Below are 20,000 nucleotides of genomic sequence, written 5' to 3'. Positions count from 1 at the left end.
AAGAATGGAAACTATAATGAGAACAATAAAGACAAGATGAATCATAGCAAGAATATCGACAAGAAAGAGTAAAAAATTGGGCACATTAGTGAGAAGCATCAAGGAAGAGAAAAGGTTCGAGTAAATGATAGAGACGAAGTTTGTTAACAATGGGACCCTTACAAAATCATAACACTTATCATAACAAGGATCTTCTCTGGTTGGTAATCTTCGCTTACCTTTCTGGACACATTTAAAGGTCATGTCCGGTACCAACATGACAACTGAAGTTGTGAGATCTGCTGCCGGAGCGACATTGCTCAACAGAGAGAATCATGTTGACTTCTATCGACATGACATCTCCACAACAACAACAGCAGCAGCAACAGCAAAAACAGCAACAACAACAGCAACAAAAGCGCTCAGAGCCGGCGCTCAGAGCCGGCACTCAGAGCCGGCGCTCTATTTTCGAGCGGCAAGGCAAGCGGCCAGGCGAGCGGCTAGGCGAGCGGCCAGGCGAGCGACCAGGCAAGCGGCCAGGCGAGCGGCCAGGCGAGCGGCCAGGCAATCATACAGTGTACACGAACCACGCAGTCGTGAGTCAGTCACGTGTAGCCCTTTCCCAAAGATGCCAAAATATTTCGCAACTTATGCTCTTCGCAACCATGCCAAAACAAGTGAAAGTTGCTGAAATCGCATCCATATTTTCAGAAAAAGCACAATAGTTGCTAGTCTCGCAACTCAAAATGAGCGTTAAACTCAGCACTGCCGGAACCGGTCCGGCTGGTCCGGCCATGGCCGGACCACTTTTCCCAGCTGGATGGTCCACCTGGTTCATGAAAAACCGGTGTAAAAAATTTCAGAGGGTCAGGACTTGGACTTGTGACTAGGATCGTTCAATGCACGACCTCACCTTCCACCAAAGCACTGCAGCATCGGTCTCTCCTCCATCCTATCGAAAATACGTACGCGAGTCAACATTGGAAACGAGCGAAAAGCACGAGATCGAGCGTCGATCCGGATCGAGAGACATTTACGTGAATGCTGTACACGAGGAAGCCGAACAAAATTAATGATCTGTCTTTCGACAAAAGGCACTTTGAAGTATGAATGCACAATATCTCTCGCCTCCGTACGATATGGCAAACTTGCCATATCGCCGGTTTTCTGATTGCGTTTCCATGGCGACTACAGGTGATGACGCGCATTCTGCTTAGCTCCGTGAGAGAGAACTAGAAGGTCGATCACTGCAGAATTGTGTCATTTTCAGTTGTCTTATTGTATTCACGAAGTGAAAGAAGTGCTGTGTTCAATGCTGTTAGTGCCGTGAACTGTTTATTAGTAGTCCTCTCCGTTGTGTACTGGGACGTGACACCGACAGGGGAAAGCTGGAGTGCGGAGACGTTAGGCTGTACTCACACTACTTGAAAAACCGCATACAAGTGACTTACGTGTGAATGTTGCCACGGTGACGGTTGCGAAAATGAAAAAAGCCCTTGAAAGCCGCTTGAAAGGTTTCAGCGGAAACGGAACCCTCTTCTACGAGGTATTTTGCTTTCAAGCCGTTTGGAAAGCTGTGTGAGGTCAGGAGGCCGGAGTACTATTGTACGTTGAAAGGCTCCAGAATATCTTTCATGCTTTGTTTCCTCGTGGTCGTACTGCTCCTGTACATATACTTGTAGTTTCCTTTTTTTGCCTGCCATTTCTGAATTCTGTGGTGTTTTTTTCCGAGTATTTTCCGTCTTCTTTCTTCCAGTAGCTTCCCGTTGTTTTGATTGCCGTTTCTGTCGCATTTCTTTTGTACCATTGCTTTTGTACCGACATCATGCCTCGCGCAGTGTTTTCTGACGACTTGGAGAAGACGCTCATCGAGCTATGGAGAGAAACCTCTTCATCCGTCGACGTCGACGATGTGCTACTTCTTCGCGAGGCATGGCGAATGAACTCCACGATCCAAGCAAGATATAACTGTTTCTATTTTTCTCATGAACTGAAAATTTCAAATAAGTTGATCAAGCGAAAAAAAATTGAAGGAACGCAGCCTCGGGATTTGCAAAACTACCACATGACAATCATGTTTCTCCATGGTAATTTGCTGACAAAAATGTTTCAAGTCGTCACTGGATCATGGAGTGCAGTGTGCTTGGAAAGGCTTTTTCAAGTACTTTTGTCTAGTTTTGAACGCGACATTCGCGTCAAACTTTCAAGTAGTGTGAGTACAGCCTTAGCTGGCAAGCGAAAATCGTGACGAACCAAGTGCTGAAATCTTGGTTGGGGCGAATCAAACGTTCAGCATTTACCTCAACCAAGGGCCATGCTGTTTGCTCTTTCCACTTCCTGACGATGGATGCGCTGCCTGCTGGAGACTCTCCTATCTCTCGTAACATATTCTGAAGCACGCTTACCTTTGAAGATGATGAGAACCTGCGGGAAGTCAGGAAAGGAACCTTCTCTCCGAAACAGGCGAAGCACCTGCATGCAGTGAAGAAAGAGCATCAAGAAATCCTAATTGATAAGAAGACGTGATAACTGTATGCAGTTCTGCGTAAGTCATATCTAAGTTTACATGTAAATAGGACGTGCAATCTCTATTCAGTCTGGAATAAGTCATAATAAGAAACTTCTACCCGCAAAAAAAAACATAAAACCCTGTACGAAGTCAATAAAGAGCCATACCAAAAACCAACCTGTGAAGAAGACAAGACACCCGTATACAATCATGAAAGATCAATGAAGGGACTTACCTCTGAGCAAGACACGAAACCCGTATGGAGCCATGAAATAGGAAACTTCAACCTGTACACAGAACAAGAAAACTTGTATGCAGTCAAGAGAACACAAGAAAGCAAGTTTACGCTTGAACATGACAAGAACCTGTATTCTGTCAGAAAGAAGTAATATAGGAACTTTCACTGTGAAACATGCGAAACACCTGTGTGCAGTAACGTTGTACTTCTTGCCGGCCGAGCGCAGCAAGATAGGCGAGAAATGATTTCTCGCGAAATATTTTTAGTTGCAAATATGGCATCTGGTGTGTTCCTTATTGTCGCTTTTTTTCCTGACTTCTTCAGTCAGTTTTCAGTCTCACCAGTTTCCCTGCCCTCCCATCCTTCATTTCTGTGCATATTATCGTTGCTTTTTTATCACTTTTTGCCGTGAGGTGCTTGCCATGCCTACATGATGCCTAATCGCCATTGGGGATATACACCCGGTTTTTTCCCTCGCAACTGCGTCCGTCGACGCGAGGGTTTTTTCCCCGTCTGGATCGGTCCAGAAAATTTAATCTGACGGTCCCAAGTGGTTCTGCATCATGGCCTATTTCTGCTTTTCACTGGCACGCCTATTCTATCTGAGACACTCTGTTCTCAGTCCATGCTTCCATACCTCACTCGTTATCCGGTTCACATCTGGCTGCGGCCAACTACCCTTCACTTTGTGTGTTGTCGCTATTGCTGTCTATGTCTCTGTGTGTGCCAGTATATTTGGAGCGAGAAGAAAGAATATAATAATAGAAAACTTAGCTGAGAACAAGACGGGAAACCAGGAAGCAGTCCACATGGAGCGATAGGAACTTACCTGCACAAAATACGTACAATCTGTATCCAGCCTCGAAAGAGTCAAACAGGAAACTTCCACCTGCAAGTGAAACAACAACAAAAACTGAATGAAGTCAAGAAAAGGCAATGAAACTTACCTGCGAACAAGACAAGACACCTGTACATACGACATATAATCTCTATCCAGGCTCAGAAGAGTCAAACAGAAACCTTCTAACTGCAATTTAAACTAAAATGTCCTGTCTGAAGTCGAGAATTAGCAGTATAGGAGACTTACCTCCGAAAAAGAACATAATACGTCCTCTATGCAGTCTTGTGAATAAGACGTGAAATCTGAATCCAGTCTGTAAAGAGTCAAACCGGAAACTGCGACCTGGAAACAAAACAAAATTACCTGTGTGAATTCAAGAAAGAGAAATATAGTAAACTTATATGCGAACAAGGCAAGACACATGGACACAATCTTCAACGGTCAATGAAGGGAACTCACCTGTAAGCAAGACAAGAAACCTGATTGGAGCCATGCAATATGAAATGGTGTACTTGTAAATACACACTAGAAACGAAACTTGTATTCAGTCAAGACTATACAGTATAAGAAGCTTACTTTTGAACATGAGCAGAGACCCTGTGTGCAGTCTAGGCATTGGCGGGTAATGCTCGAAAAGTTGGCAGATTCTGATCGAAAAGCAGTGAAATTGGCAGAACCATACAAACCTTATGGCGGGCAATTCCTCGAATTCTGCTCCATTTCTTTATCCACATACCAAACATGCATGAAACGCACCAGAAAAAGTACCGAATTCTGCCAATTTTTCTGCCGGCACTATCCGCAAAGGCCTAGTGCAGTCAGGAAGGAGACATATAGGATCATTCTCTGCGAAACAGACGAAATACCTGTATTATTCAGTTCAAAAGAAAGAGCATATAGGAATACTAACTGGTACCGAGACGGGAAAACTATATGCAGTCATGCATAAGCCATACTACTTAGCTGCAAAAGGGACGTGTAATCTGTATGCAGTCTCGAAAGACTTGTAATAGGAAACATTCACCAGCGAACAAGACAAAAAAACCTGTATGAGGTCAAGACAGGGCAATATAGGATACTTACATGCGAACAAGACAAGGCACCTGTAGACACTCATGAAAAATCAATGAGGGGAACTCACCTGGGAGCAAGCCATGAAACTTGTATGTAGCCATCAAATATGAAAATAGGAAACCTCTGCCTGCACAGAAACAAAACACTTGTAAATACTATGCAGTCAAGAAAATACAATAATTATAGGAAGCTTACGTTTGAACATGACGGGGACCTGTAAGAAGTTGGGAAGGAGTAATAGTTATAGGAACCTTCTCTCCCAAACAGGCGAAATACCTGTATGCAGTAACGAGAGAGCATGGTGAAAACTGAACTGAGAACAAGACCGGACCACGGTATGCAGTCAAAAAAAGATCTATTATAAAGTCGCCTTTGCTTATAAAGACCCTCGGCGCGGCATCAGGAACGTGTCCTACGCGAAGTGTCCTTACACCCGAAGTCTCATAATTATTTATTCCAGCAGCACAGGTAGACCTCTTATGACATAGTCCACGAAAGTGTTGGCAATGTACAGTCATGTGTGTGGGTGCTTGACTCTGCGCAGGGCGTCGTGAAGCCCTACACCTGGGAACTCCAAAATGGTGCAAGGCGCAAATTTGCGTGCCATCATTGGATTTCACTCAGCAAGAACAAAGAGAATAATGGACCTCCAGCGGAGAACAAAGCAGCTACCTGCACTGAGCCCCACATTCACAGTCGTCACGTTTAGCTGTGGATTCCTGCAGTGACACCTAGTGACCTACCCTTCACTGTTCTTTCTCAGGCAGTAGAACGCACGTTATGGCAAGTATCCAGAACCATTGTCGACGTCACTTACGAATGCTAAGTGCCACTGGGGTAATAGTTGGTACAGAACTGTACTTGCATTAAATTTTTCTATTACTTTCTATCACTCCTCCTTTACGCCTTGCTCCGCCATAGTATCTCAGATGGAATCATCAGGGCTACTGCGCCCCCACACGTCCACCACCAACTACTAGTGCAGTGGCCAGTGTTGACATCAACAAATTAATGATAACTTAGCTCACAACGAGACGGGGAAAGTGTATGCAGGCCAACAGGAGCTATTATAGGATCTTACCTGTCAAAAGGCGTAACATCTTTATGGAGTCTCGAAAGAGACATCATTGGAAACTTCTACCTGTAAACAAGACAAATATACCAGTGTTAAGTCAAGCAAGAGTAATATGTGAAAACCTCTAGCTGCGAACAAGACAAGAAGCCTGTATTCAATGTAGGAAGAGCAAAATAGCAAACTGTCCTGCCAACAACACAAGACACCTGTATACAATCATGAAAGATCAATGAAGGGAACTTACCTGTGAGCAAGACACGAATCCTGTTAAGAGCCATGAAATATTATTGAAAATAGGAAACTTTTGCCTGCACACAAGACGAGACACTTGTATGCAGTTCGGAAAATGCATAATAGGAAGCTTACCTGTGAACGTGACGAGAAATCTGCACGCAGTCAGAAAAGAGTACTAGTAATAAGGAATCTCAACAGCGAAAAAGACGATACCCCTGCATGCCGTAAGGAAAGAGCAGTAGAGCATATAGAGAGCTCCACTTAAATCAAGACGGGAAAGGTATCTGCAGTCATGAAAGATCAATGAATGGATCAATTTAATGGAACTTGCCCATGGACAAGACTCGAAACTTGTATACAGCTATGAAATATGAACATTTATAGGAAACATCTGCCTGCACACAAGGCAAGACACTTGTATTCAGTCAGGAAAAAGAATTATAGCACTCTGAACTGAGAACATTACGAAGCACTGTGTGCATTCAAGAAAGAGCTGGAAAGGAAACTTACCTGTGAACAAGACGAGACACCGTAGGCTCCTATTTCCAGTCCAGAAAAGCTGTATAGTAAACGTACCTGCGAGAAACACAGGAGACCTGTAGGCAGTCAAGAAAATACAATAATTATAAGAAGCTTCTACCTGTGAACAAGACGAGAAGCCCGTGTGCAATCAAGAAAGAGTGAAATTGGAACCTTGTCCGCGAAAAAGGCTAGAAACCTGTATGCAGTAACGAAAGAGCATACAGAAAACGTAACTGAGAACAAGACGAGAAAACTGTGTGCAGCCAAGGAAGAGCAGTATAGGAAACTTACCTGCGAATAAGACAGAGAAATCCGTATGCAGTTTCGAAAGCGTCCTTATACTACCGGTAGTAGGAAACGTGTACCTGAGAACAAGACGAGAAACCTTTAGGCGGGTATGAAATAGTACTACTCATAATCAAGAAGCTCGGTGCTAGGCTGGTCATTCTACCGATAAATTTTGTGGCGTCCAAAACTACTGCACTGTACTTGTACGCCCACACACTGTCATGTACTGAGCTTGATGAGCTTGATTCTACGCTATTCGCTCTTCTGCGCTACATTATGTGGCGCCAGACATTACTGCAATGTACGCCCACACGTCTCCCAACTAGTACAGGGCAGTATAGTTGATATCAAATGCCGTCAAACGTTCTGAAGACGTTCGCAGAGCGACTGCTCGTACATGTAGTGAGTTTTAGGTACACCTTTCCATCTAAGGTAATTCTAGTGGATCTCGCTAAGTGTGTATTGTGATAATAGAACTCACTCAACTGAAGCACACGGTTACAGCCAGTTGGAAAAGAAATTCTGAGAACTTCCTAGTGAAGGAGAAAACAAACAGAGCGTATTTACTGCAGCTGTTCAGTAGTCCTTCAGTTCTTCCAGTGTCAAGGAACGTCCAGCCTATCCTTCATAAACCTGTACATGCACAGACAGAAGAACGAGCAGTTGCTGTTTCGTAACTTTGAGTTTCACGAACTGAATCGATCATTAGACGAAAATTTAACCAGTAATAGAAATTGAATGTACATACAGGTAGCGGCACTTGTCTTCCGCCATCTTGGAATACTCAAAATCTCCATTTGAACAACCCGTGTGGCTTTTTTCTCCTTCTCTTATTGCCTCAAAGTTCTACTGTTTCCTTTCGTAAATAATGGTGTTGAAACTTGAAAGTAAGTGGCCTGTACGCTACAATACACTGATACATTTTTTTTTTTTTAATGTTTATTTGAATTCGGATAGCTCAACAGTACAGAAGTACAACTACAAAGAGTACCGAATAGAAGGCCCCGAGAACGGGAAACCAAAAAACAAAACAAAAACAACAAAAAAACAGCAACATCAAGTTACTGATTATGCACATTGCTTGAAAGCAAATCACAACTATGATTAAGAGTTAAGCTGTCTTTTAGCCAAATAGCCAATTTGACGCGGAAATCTGCGATAGTAGTGCAGGACTTCAGGTCGTCTGGTAAATAATTCCAAACAAGAGCCGATTTACTTGAAAAGGACAGAAAGCCAGACATAGATCTATAGCGATTGATACTCATGTTATGAGTTGTAGAGCCGCGAGTAGTTCGGGTAGACGTACAGATGGGAAAGAGGGACTGCAAGCAAACAGCCGGCTTAATACAGTAACAGTGGAAAATGAATACAAGGAACAAAAATACTGATCGATATTGGAAGGAGGAAACATTGAGGTGGTGAAGAAGTGGCGTGATATTAGCTTGGGGTGATGCGCCACAAGCAACTCGTACAGCGCGCCGGTGGAGTGAGGCTAGCTTGTTTCTATTTTTAGCGGATATAAACGAAAGGTATACAGGGAGAGCATATTCTAGATCAGGCTGAATAACACCGACAACGAAAGTACGGCGGGCAAACAGGTTCATCTGGCGGAAAGATCGACGCAGTACACCGATCTTCCGTGAGGCTTTCCGGACGACATTGTTAATGTGTTGGTCAAAGGACAGCTTATTGTCAACAACGACTCCTAAGCATCTGGTGCTTTCCACTTCCCCTAGCGTAACATTTGACAAGGTGATTTGCAGTTGTTGCCTTTGTTGTTGTTGCTGAGTCCCTGTGGCACGTTTGGGATGGATTTGCATGACAACGGTTTTGTCGGTATTTATCTGCATACCAATGGAGCCAAGGTGGTTGTTTAGTATCTCCAGTGCCGATGACAACTTGGCTTCGGAACGCGCCTTCGACGGATCACTAGAGTTTTTTTGACTTAGAAAATCTAAGATTTTGAGTTTTTTACACTCCATACATAATTTTATTTTCATTCTTTTATTGGTTTGGTGAGACTCCCATGATAGGTATCCATGTACCTCTGGAGAATCCGTAAATAAACAAACAAACAAACAAACATACATGTAGACACAAAATAGCTGTGCGCCTTCCAAAAAAGTCAAAGAAACACAGAGAGCAGAGCTAACCTTTCTCAACGCGACGAATGTAGTTATGGTGCCACGGGTGCGTTTCCAGCTACTAATACTCCCAGCTGTAGCACGTATTGAGAGCTGATGTGCGGGGGAGCGCGGCGCCCACATATCTTCCAACTACGGTACATAGCAGACTAAGCGGATGACGTAAAGGTTGGTTGTACAGTGTACTTGAACTCTGTGCTTCCTGCTGCTAGGCAATCATCAGACACTTGAACTGATACTCGCATCTACCCAGCAGTATGCTTATCGTCGAATATCGACACATATAATAGGGCCATAAACAAATTCAGCGCTAAATCTGGAGACGTAATTTATGGGGAGAATGCTGGCTCAGGCAACGTCACCAGATTTATTATTATTATTATTATTTGTAGTCAAGTGGTTTGCTTCAATTCACTTTCCGAAGAGTCAATGAATACCCATGTAGGGCAGAGCCTTGTACACAAGAGAGAGATTGGAAGCTTTGTTACAACTCTGAGATTCACATAATACTATGATCATCAGGCAGGGGGGTTGCCTGATGATCGTAGTAATACGTGAAACTCAGAGTTGTAACAAAGCTTCCAATCTCTCTCTCTCTCTTTTGTATACGTGAAACTCAGAGTTGTAACAAAGCTTCCAACCTCTCTCTCTTTTGTATTATTATTATTATTATTATACGCATTCCCGATTTGAAGTGAAGCAGCAGTATGCTGCGTCCACAGCTTCGCATATGCAGAATGGTTTGGGTGAGAGGAGAGGGGAGAGAAAGCAACAAGGCAACCAACATCTATGAAATAGGTCGCAAGAACATGAAGAGAACCAACCGAGAGAACCAACCGACATATGCATGATTGAACAAGAATGGAGACGACAAATGGCTATAATCATTGTGCCACAAAACCGGTACACAGGAGACCTGTCGACAATCTAACCAAACATAAAACTCATTTACTCAATACAGGTTCCACTAAATTACAAGAGAACTACGCTACAACATAAGAATTGCCGCTAAATTATCGCAAGAACGAGTCCAATACAATGTACAAAATTAATGAAAACCATGAACAGACTGTCCCGAAGTCATTTTGGGAACAAATTGTACTACAGGTACTTGCTGACACTGACGCTGACGGAACACGAATTTGAGTTGAATGCACACGAAGTCTTGTACATGATTGTACATCATTATGCGCCGGTGTTGTGGAGTAGGCAGGTACGTCAGTCACCAATCCAGCTTCAGCTCCAAGCTCGCTTCAGCAGAATATTGAACGCGTTTGCGTTGCCTCCACACGGATAGACGACCAACGCAGAGTCCCGCATCTCCGTGGCCGTAAGGTCTTGAAATTCGCCGTTACTGCGTTAGTGCCCTCAAGTCTCAGTCCACCTCTCACAGCAAGCCGCTCAGTGAAAACCTTTCTCTCTCCATTGGAGTGCTCCCCAGTTGCGCGAGGAGACTAGAGAAATTACTCCGGTGAGCGAGGAAGAAGAGCGGAGTTACCCAACTCAACCAAACAAATTCCTCCGATCACCCGATTTAGCGCTAAATTTATTTATGCTTGTGGCATAATGTGTTTTAGCATACGGCAGGGTAGATCCTAGTGTCCGTTGTCTCTGATGATTGCCTAGCGGCATGAAACTCAGAGTTACAACTCGGCTGAGTCTGCTGTGTACTAAGCTCAGCCTCTGACATTGAGCACTCTCTGCAGCTCCGGGGATCAACGGATTTATGTAGCAACTAGTAAATAAATTACATGATTGTATATTTGGTGAAAAAGGAAAAGGAAAAATGTTACGAGTTATGACAAACTGTTCACCAACGCACACAGATCATGCACAGTCAGCGAGTGCGACAAAATGGCATAAAACCTTACCTGGATCTTTCCGAACCTGAGCCTTCCAAGTTGGAAGGTTGTTGGTTTGTGCCTTGGAGAAGTGTTAGAGCTAGGTGTCAGGTCGCCGAATGTCTCGGTACTCCTTGTCAGTTTTTTTGCCATTTTGTCGCACTCGCTGATTGTTCACAGAACGACAGTTCACTGAATGACATTTCACAGACTACCTTTTTGACAGACAGCCCATTTCACAGGATAACCAATTCACCGAAAGACAGTTCACAGAGCACTGTTTTCACCGGCAGCCTATTTCACCGACAGCCCATTTCACCGAATTTGAGCAGGCATGCACTCAAAAATGCATTGTTTCGAAAGAAAGCAAAATATGAAGGACATGAGAGTATGCACGTGTGACATTGTCATTTACTATACACAACTTTGAACGCCAAATTATGCGCTACTCCATGGAAACTAATATGAGAACAAGAATGGAACAATAATGAGAACAAGAATGAGAACTATAATGAGAACAAGAATGGAAACTATAATGAGACCAAGAAAGACAAGATGAATCATAGCAAGAATATCGACAAGAAAGAGTAAAAAATTGGGCACATTAGCGAGAAGCATCAAGGAAGAGAAAAAGTTCGAGCAAATGAGTGAGACAAAGTTTGTAACCAAAAATGGGACAGTACATAATCATAACACTTATCATAACAAGGATCTTCTCTGAATGGTAATCTTCGCTTACATTTCTGGACACAGTTTAAGGTCATGTTAGGGACCAAAATGACAACTGAAGTTGTGAGATCTGCTGCCGGAGTGACATTGCTCAACAGAGAGAATCCTGTTGACTTCTATCGACATGACATCTCCACAACAACAACAACAACAGCAACAACAGCAGCAGCAACAGCAACAGCAATAACAACAACAACAACAACAACGACAACAACAACAACAACAACAACAACAACAACAACAACAACAACAACAACAACAACAACAACAACAACAACAACAACAACAACAACAACAACAACAGCAACAGCAACAAAAACGCTCATAACCGACTCTCAGGGCGCTCAGAGCCGGTGATCAGACCAGGCGCTCAGAGTCGGCGCTCAGAGCCGGCGCTCTGAGCCGGCGCTCAGAGCCTGCGCTCAAAACCGGCGCTCAGAGCCGGCGCTCAGAGCCGGCGCTCAGAGCCGGCGCTCAGAGCCGGCGCTCAGAGCCGGCACTTACAGCCGGCGCTCAGAGCCGGCTCCACAACAACAACAACAACAACAACAGCAACAACAGCAGCAACAGCAACAGCAACAACAACAACAACAACACCAGCAATAAAAACGCTCATAACCGGCTCTCAGGGCGCTCATAGCCGGTGATCAGACCAGGCGCTCAGAGCCGGCGCTCAGAGCCGGCGCTCAGAGCCGGCGCTCAGAGCCGGCGCTCAGAGCCGGCGCTCAGAGCCGGCGCTCAGAGCCGGCGCTCAGAGCCGGCGTTCAGAGCCGGCGCTCAGAGCCGGCGCTCAGAGCCGGCGCTCAGAGCCGGCGCTCAGAGCCGGCGCTCAGAGCCGGCGCTCAGAGCCGGCTCTCAGAGCCGGCGCTCAGAGCCGGCGCTCAGAGCCGGCGATCAGAGCCGGCGCTAAGAGCCGGCGCTCAGAGCCGGCGCTCAGAGCCGGCGCTCAGAGTCGGCGCTCAGAGCCGGCGCTCAGAGCCGGCGCTCAGAGCCGGCTCCACAACAACAACAACAACAACAACAACAGCAACAACAGCAGCAACTGCAACAGCAACAACAACAACAACAACACCAGCAATAAAAACGCTCATAACCGGCTCTCAGGGGGCTCATAGCCGGTGATCAGACCAGGCTCTCAGAGCCGGCGCTCAGAGCTCAGAGCCGGCGCTCAGAGCCGGCGCTCAGAGCCGGCGCTCAGAGCCGGCGCTCAGAGCCGGCGCTAAGAGCCGGCGCTCAGAGCCGGCGCTCAGAGCCGGCGCTCAGAGCCGGCGCTCAGAGCCGGCGCTCAGAGCCGGCGCTCAGAGCCGGCGCTCAGAGCCGGCGCTCAGAGCCGGCGCTCAGAGCCGGCGCTCAGAGCCGGCGCTCAGAGCCGGCGCTTAGAGCCGGCGCTCAGAGCCGGCGCTCAGACCCGGCGCTCAGACCCGGCGCTCAGAGCCGGCGCTTAGAGCCGGTGCTCAGAGCCGGCGCTCAGAGCCGGCTCAACAACAACAACAACAACAACAGCAACAACAGCAGCAACAGCAACAGCAACAACAACAACAACAACACCAGCAATAAAAACGCTCATAACCGGCTCTCAGGGCGCTCATAGCCGGTGATCCGACGAGGCGCTCAGAGCCGGCGCTCAGAGCCGGCGCTCAGAGCCGGCGCTCAGAGCCGGCGCTCAGAGCCGGCGCTCAGAGCCGGCGCTCAGAGCCGGCGCTCAGAGCCGGCGCTCAGAGCCGGCGCTCAGAGCCGGCGCTCAGAGCCGGCGCTCAGAGCCGGCGCTCAGAGCCGGCGCTCAGAGCCGGCGCTCAGAGCCGGCGCTCAGAGCCGGCGCTCAGAGCCGGCGCTCAGAGCCGGCGCTCAGAGCCGGCGCTCAGAGCCGGCGCTCAGAGCCGGCGCTCAGAGCCGGCGCTCAGAGCCGGCGCTCAGAGCCGGCGCTCAGAGCCGGCGCTCAGAGCCGGCGCTCAGAGCCGGCGCTCAGAGCCGGCGCTCAGAGCCGGCGCTCAGAGCCGGCGCTCAGAGCCGGCGCTCAGACCCGGCGCTCAGAGCCGGCGCTCAGAGCCGGCGCTCAGTGCCGGCGCTCAGTGCCGGCGCTCAGTGCCGGCGCTCAGTGCCGGCGCTCAGTGCCGGCGCTCAGTGACGGCGCTCAGTGCCGGCGCTAAGTGCCGAGCGGCCAGGCGAGCGGCCAGGCGAGCGGCCAGGCGAGCGGCCAGGCGAGCGGCCAGGCGAGCGGCCAGGCGAGCGGCCAGGCGAGCGGCCAGGCGAGCGGCCTGGCGAGCGGCCAGGCGAGCGGCCAGGCAAGCGGCCAGGCGAGCGGCCAGGCAAGCGGCCAGGCGAGCGGCCAGGCGAGCGGCCGCCAGGCGAGCCGCGGGCAGGCGAGCCGCCGGCAGGCGAGCCGCAGGCAGGCCAACCGCCGCCAGGCGAGCCGCCAGCAGGCTAGCCGCCAGCAGGCGAGCCGCCAGCAAGCGAGCCGCCAGCAGGCGAGCCGCCAGCAGGCGAGCCGCCAGCAGGCGAGCCGCCAGCAGGCTAGCCGCCAGCAGGCGAGCCGCCAGCAGGCGAGCCGCCAGCAGGCGAGCCGCCAGCAGGCGAGCCGCCAGCAGGCGAGCCGCCAGCAGGCGAGCCGCCAGCAGGCGAGCCGCCAGCAAACGAGCCGCCAGCAGGCGAGCCGCCAGCAGGCGAGCCGCCAGCAGGCGAGCCGCCAGCAGGCGAGCCGCCAGCAGGCGAGCCGCCAGCAGGCGGACCGCGAGCAGGCGAGCCGCCAGCAGGCGAGCCGCCAGCAGGCGAGCCGCCAGCAGGCGGGCCGCCAGCAGGCGGGCCGCCAGCAGGCGAGCCGCCAGCAGGCGAGCCGCCAGCAGGCGAGCCGCCAGCAGGCGAGCCGCCAGCAGGCGAGCCGCCAGCAGGCGAGCCGCCAGCAGGCGAGCCGCCAGCAGGCGAGCCGCCAGCAGGCGAGCCGCCAGCAGGCGAGCCGCCAGCAGGCGAGCCGCCAGCAGGCGAGCCGCCAGCAGGCGAGCCGCCAGCAGGCGAGCCGCCAGCAGGCGAGCCGCCAGCAGGCGAGCCGCCAGCAGGCGAGCCGCCAGCAGGCGAGCCGCCAGCAGGCGAGCCGCCAGCAGGCGAGCCGCCAGCAGGCGAGCCGCCAGCAGGCGAGCCGCCAGCAGGCGAGCCGCCAGCAGGCGAGCCGCCAGCAGGCGAGCCGCCAGCAGGCGAGCCGCAAGCAGGCGAGCCGCAAGCAGGCGAGCCGCCAGCAGGCGAGCCGCCAGCAGGCGAGCCGCCAGCAGGCGAGCCGCCAGCAGGCGAGCCGCCAGCAGGCGAGCCGCCAGCAGGCGAGCCGCCAGCAGGCGAGCCGCCAGCAGGCGAGCCGCCAGCAGGCGAGCCGCCAGCAGGCGAGCCGCCAGCAGGCGAGCCGCCAGCAGGCGAGCCGCCAGCAGGCGAGCCGCCAGCAGGCGAGCCGCCAGCAGGCGAGCCGCCAGCAGGCGAGCCGCCAGCAGGCGAGCCGCCAGCAGGCGAGCCGCCAGCAGGCGAGCCGCCAGCAGGCGAGCCGCCAGCAGGCGAGCCGCCAGCAGGCGAGCCGCCAGCAGGCGAGCCGCCAGCAGGCGAGCCGCCAGCAGGCGAGCCGCCAGCAGGCGAGCCGCCAGCCGGCGAGCCGCCAGCAGGCGAGCCGCCAGCAGGCGAGCCGCCAGCAGGCGAGCCGCCAGCAGGCGAGCCGCCAGCAGGCGAGCCGCCAGCAGGCGAGCCGCCAGCAGGCGAGCCGCCAGCAGGCGAGCGGCCAGCAGGCGAGCCGCCAGCAGGCGAGCCGCCAGCAGGCGAGCCGCCAGCAGGCGGGCCGCCAGCAGGCGGGCCGCCAGCAGGCGGACCGCGAGCAGGCGAGCCGCCAGCAGGCGAGCCGCCAGCAGGCGAGCCGCCAGCAGGCGAGCCGCCAGCAGGCGAGCCGCCAGCAGGCGAGCCGCCAGCAGGCGAGCCGCCAGCAGGCGAGCCGCCAGAAGGCGAGCCGCCAGCGGGCGAGCCGCCAGCGGGCGAGCCGCCAGCGGGCGAGCCGCCAGCGGGCGAGCCGCCAGCGGGCGAGCCGCCAGCGGGCGAGCCGCCAGCGGGCGAGCCGCCAGCGGGCGAGCCGCCAGCGGGCGAGCCGCCAGCGGGCGAGCCGCCAGCGGGCGAGCCGCCAGCGGGCGAGCCGCCAGCGGGCGAGCCGCCAGCGGGCGAGCCGCCAGCGGGCGAGCCGCCAGCGGGCGAGCCGCCAGCGGGCGAGCCGCCAGCGGGCGAGCCGCCCGCGGGCGAGCCGCCAGCGGGCGAGCCGCCCGCGGGCGAGCCGCCAGCGGGCGAGCCGCCAGCGGGCGAGCCGCCAGCAGGCGAGCCGCCAGCAGGCGAGCCGCCAGCAGGCGAGCCGCCAGCAGGCGAGCCGCCAGCAGGCGAGCCGCCAGCAGGCGAGCCGCCAGCAGCCGAGCCGCCAGCAGGCGAGCCGCCAGCAGGCGAGCCGCCGGCAGGCGAGCCGCCGGCAGGCGAGCCGCCGGCAGGCGAGCCGCCGCCAGGCGAGCCGCCAGCAGGCGAGCCGCCAGCAGGCGAGCCGCCAGCAGGCGAGCCGCCAGCAGGCGAGCCGCCAGCAGGCGAGCCGCCAGCAGGCGAGCCGCCAGCAGGCGAGCCGCCAGCAGGCGAGCCGCCAGCAGGCGAGCCGCCAGCAGGCGAGCGGCCAGCAGGCGAGCCGCCAGCAGGCGAGCCGCCAGCAGGCGAGCCGCCAGCAGGCGAGCCGCCAGCAGGCGAGCCGCCAGCAGGCGGGCCGCCAGCAGGCGGACCGCGAGCAGGCGAGCCGCCAGCAGGCGAGCCGCCAGCAGGCGAGCCGCCAGCAGGCGAGCCGCCAGCAGGCGAGCCGCCAGCAGGCGAGCCGCCAGCAGGCGAGCCGCCAGCAGGCGAGCCGCCAGCAGGCGAGCCGCCAGCGGGCGAGCCGCCAGCGGGCGAGCCGCCAGCGGGCGAGCCGCCAGCGGGCGAGCCGCCAGCGGGCGAGCCGCCAGCGGGCGAGCCGCCAGCGGGCGAGCCGCCAGCGGGCGAGCCGCCAGCGGGCGAGCCGCCAGCGGGCGAGCCGCCAGCGGGCGAGCCGCCAGCGGGCGAGCCGCCAGCGGGCGAGCCGCCAGCGGGCGAGCCGCCAGCGAGCGAGCCGCCAGCGGGCGAGCCGACAGCGGGCGAGCCGCCAGCTGGCGAGCCGCCAACGGGCGAGCCGCCAGCGGGCGAGCCGCCAGCCGGCGAGCCGCCAGCCGGCGAGCCGCCAGCAGGCGAGCCGCCAGCAGGCGAGCCGCCAGCAGGCGAGGGCGAGCCGCCAGCAGGCGAGCCGCCAGCAGGCGAGCCGCCAGCAGGCGAGCCGCCAGCAGGCGAGCCGCCAGCAGGCGAGCCGCCAGCAGCCGAGCCGCCGGCAGGCGAGCCGCCGGCAGGCGAGCCGCCGGCAGGCGAGCCGCCGGCAGGCGAGCCGCCGGCAGGCGAGCCGCCGGCAGGCGAGCCGCCGGCAGGCGAGCCGCCGGCAGGCGAGCCGCCGGCAGGCGAGCCGCCGGCAGGCGAGCCGCCGGCAGGCGAGCCGCCGGCAGGCGAGCCGCCGGCAGGCGAGCCGCCGGCAGGCGAGCCGCCGGCAGGCGAGCCGCCAGCAGGCGAGCCGCCAGCAGGCGAGCCGCCAGCAGGCGAGCCGCCAGCAGGCGAGCCGCCAGCAGGCGAGCCGCCAGCAGGCGAGCCGCCAGCAGGCGAGCCGCCAGCAGTCGAGCCGCCAGGAGGCGAGCCGCCAGCAGGCGAGCCGCCAGCAGGCGAGCCGCCAGCAGGCGAGCCGCCAGCAGGCGGGCCGCCAGCAGGCGAGCCGCCAGCAGGCGAGCCGCCAGCAGGCGAGCCGCCAGCAGGCGAGCCGCCAGCAGGCGAGCCGCCAGCAGGCGAGCCGCCAGCAGGCGAGCCGCCAGCAGGCGAGCCGCCAGCAGGCGAGCCGCCAGCAGGCGAGCCGCCAGCAGGCGAGCCGCCAGCAGGCGAGCCGCCAGCAGGCGAGCCGCCAGCAGGCGAGCCGCCAGCAGGCGAGCCGCCAGCAGGCGAGCCGCCAGCAGGCGAGCCGCCAGCAGGCGAGCCGCCAGCAGGCGAGCCGCCAGCAGGCGAGCCGCCAGCAGGCGAGCCGCCAGCAGGCGAGCCGCCAGCAGGCGAGCCGCCAGCAGGCGAGCCGCCAGCAGGCGAGCCGCCAGCAGGCGAGCCGCCAGCAGGCGAGCCGCCAGCAGGCGAGCCGCCAGCAGGCGAGCCGCCAGCAGGCGAGCCGCCAGCAGGCGAGCCGCCAGCAGGCGAGCCGGCAGCAGGCGAGCCGCCAGCAGGCGAGCCGCCAGCAGGCGAGCCGCCAGCAGGCGAGCCGCCAGCAGGCGAGCCGCCAGCAGGCGAGCCGCCAGCAGGCGAGCCGCCAGCAGGCGAGCCGCCAGCAGGCGAGCCGCCAGCAGGCGAGCCGCCAGCAGGCGAGCCGCCAGCAGGCGAGCCGCCAGCAGGCGAGCCGCCAGCAGGCGAGCCGCCAGCAGGCGAGCCGCCAGCAGGCGAGCCGCCAGCAGGCGAGCCGCCAGCAGGCGAGCAGCCAGCAGGCGAGCCGCCAGCAGGCGAGCCGCCAGCAGGCTAGCCGCCAGCAGTCGAGCCGCCAGCAGGCGAGCCGCCAGCAGGCGAGCCGCCAGCAGGCGAGCCGCCAGCAGGCGAGCCGCCAGCAGGCGAGCCGCCAGCAGGCGAGCCGCCAGCAGGCGAGACGCCAGCAGGCGAGCCGCCAGCAGGCGAGCCGCCAGCAGGCGAGCCGCCAGCAGGCGAGCCGCCAGCAGGCGAGCCGCCAGCAGGCGAGCCGCCAGCAGGCGAGCCGTCAGCAGGCGAGCCGCCAGCAGGCGAGCCGCCAGCAGGCGAGCCGCCAGCAGGCGAGCCGCCAGCAGGCGAGCCGCCAGCAGGCGAGCCGCCAGCAGGCGAGCCGCCAGCAGGCGAGCCGCCAGCAGGCGAGCCGCCAGCAGGCGAGCCGCCAGCAGGCGAGCCGCCCTCGCCATGCGAGCCGCCAGGCGAGCCGCCAGGCGAGCCGCCAGACGAGCGGCCAGCCGAGCGGCCAGCCGAGCGGCCAGCCGAGCAGCCAGCCATCAGCAACAGCAACAGCGACAGGATAGGAAAAGAACTAGAAGCACCAGAATACGATAATGAAGGAGAACAAAGAGAAATCAGAACAGAAATTTGAACTAGAAAGAGAGAAAGGAAATCAGAAATAGAATGAGAACAAGAATGGGAACTAGAATGTGACCAAGAATGAGAACAAGAATGGAAACAATAATCAGAACAAGAATAGAAACTATAATGAGAACAAGAATGGAAACTATAATGAGAACAAGAACGGAAACTATAATGAGAACAAGAATGGAAACTATAATGAGAACAAGAAAGACAAGATGAATCATAGCAAGAATATCGACAAGAAAGAGTAAAAAATTGGGCACATTAGTGAGAAGCATCAAGGAAGATAAAAAGTTCGAGTAATGGAATGAGACCAAGTTTGTAACCAAAAATCGGATGGTACATAATCATTACACTTTTGATAACAAGGATCTTCTCTAGATGGTAAATAACGCTTACCTTTCTGGACACAGTTTAAGGTCATGTCCGGGACCAACATGACAACTGAAGTTGTGAGATCTGCTGCCGGAGTGACATTGCTCAACAGAGAGAATCCTGTTGACTTCTATCGACATGACATCTCCACAACAACAACAACAACAGCAACAACAGCAGCAGCAACAGCAACAGCAACAACAACAACAACAACAATAACAACAACAGCAACAGCAACAAAAACGCTCATAACCGACTCTCAGGGCGCTCAGAGCCGGTGATCAGACCAGGCGCTCAGAGTCGGCGCTCAGAGCCGGCGCTCAGAGCGCCGGCTCTGAGCCGGCGCTCAGAGTCGGCGCTTTGAGCATGCGCTCAGAGCCGGCGCTCAGAGCCGGCGCTCAGAGTCGGCGCTCAGAGCCGGCTCCACAACAACAACAACAACAACAACAGCAGCAGCAGCAACAGCAACAACAACAACAACAACAACAACAACAACAACAACAACAACAACAACAACACCAGCAATAAAAACGCTCATAACCGGCTCTCAGGGCGCTCATAGCCGGTGATCAGACCAGGCGCTCAGAGCCGGCGCTCAGAGCCGGCGCTTAGAGTCGGCGCTCAGAGCCGGCGCTCAGAGCCGGCGCTCAGAGCCGGCGCTCAGAGCCGGCGCTTAGAGCCTGCACTCAGAGCCAGCGCTTACAGCCGGCGCTCAGAGCTGGCGCTCAGAGCCGGCGCTCAGAGCCGGCGCTCTGTGTCGAGCGTCCAGTCGAGCGGCCAGGCGAGCGGCCAGGCGAGCGGCCAGGCGAGCGGCCAGGCGAGCGGCCAGGCGAGCGGCCAGGCGAGCGGCCAGGCGAGCGGCAAGGCGAGCGGCCAGGCGAACGGCCAGGAGAGCGGCCAGCCGAGCGGCCAGTGAGCAGCCAGCGATCAGCAACAGCAACAGCAACAGGATGGGAAAAGAACTAGAAGCACCAAAATACGATAATG

General features: G+C 55.6%; 1 pseudogene; it reads left to right on the top strand.

Moving 5' to 3' along the window:
* Positions 1-332: 332 nt before the first annotated feature.
* Positions 333-20,000, top strand: part of LOC135817002 (putative uncharacterized protein DDB_G0271606) — a 23,196-nt pseudogene continuing 3,528 nt past the window's right edge.

This window comes from Sycon ciliatum, chromosome 5, assembly GCF_964019385.1.
Source record: "Sycon ciliatum chromosome 5, ocSycCili1.1, whole genome shotgun sequence".
NCBI classification, from domain to species: Eukaryota; Metazoa; Porifera; class Calcarea; order Leucosolenida; family Sycettidae; genus Sycon; species Sycon ciliatum.
The sequence above is the reverse complement of the archived record's forward strand: the minus strand, read 5'-3'. Positions and strand labels throughout refer to the sequence as shown.